The sequence below is a fragment of the Penaeus vannamei genome, chromosome 18 (genome assembly GCF_042767895.1).
Source record: "Penaeus vannamei isolate JL-2024 chromosome 18, ASM4276789v1, whole genome shotgun sequence".
In the NCBI taxonomy this organism is placed as follows: domain Eukaryota; kingdom Metazoa; phylum Arthropoda; class Malacostraca; order Decapoda; family Penaeidae; genus Penaeus; species Penaeus vannamei.
Window position 1 is genome coordinate 32,834,309 of NC_091566.1, and position 281 is coordinate 32,834,589.

Sequence of the window (281 nt, forward strand, 5' to 3'; positions counted from 1 at the left end):
TAATAATAACAATAATAATAATAATAATAATAACAATAACAATAATAAAAATAATAATAATAAGAGTAACGGCAATTCAAAAGAGTGACGCTTTCGGACACCCGAAGAAAATATCTTAGGTGTGGATTAGCGAAGGCAAAGCTAAGATCAGCTGGGAGGGTCTCACGCTGTTTCGCGTATGTGGGATTCGTGTCTTTGTTTCTGGACATCATAGCCGTCAAAGATCAAAGCTGATACCAAAAAGTGGGATTTTTTTTCATTTCTTGGGAGAGTCGTTTTTT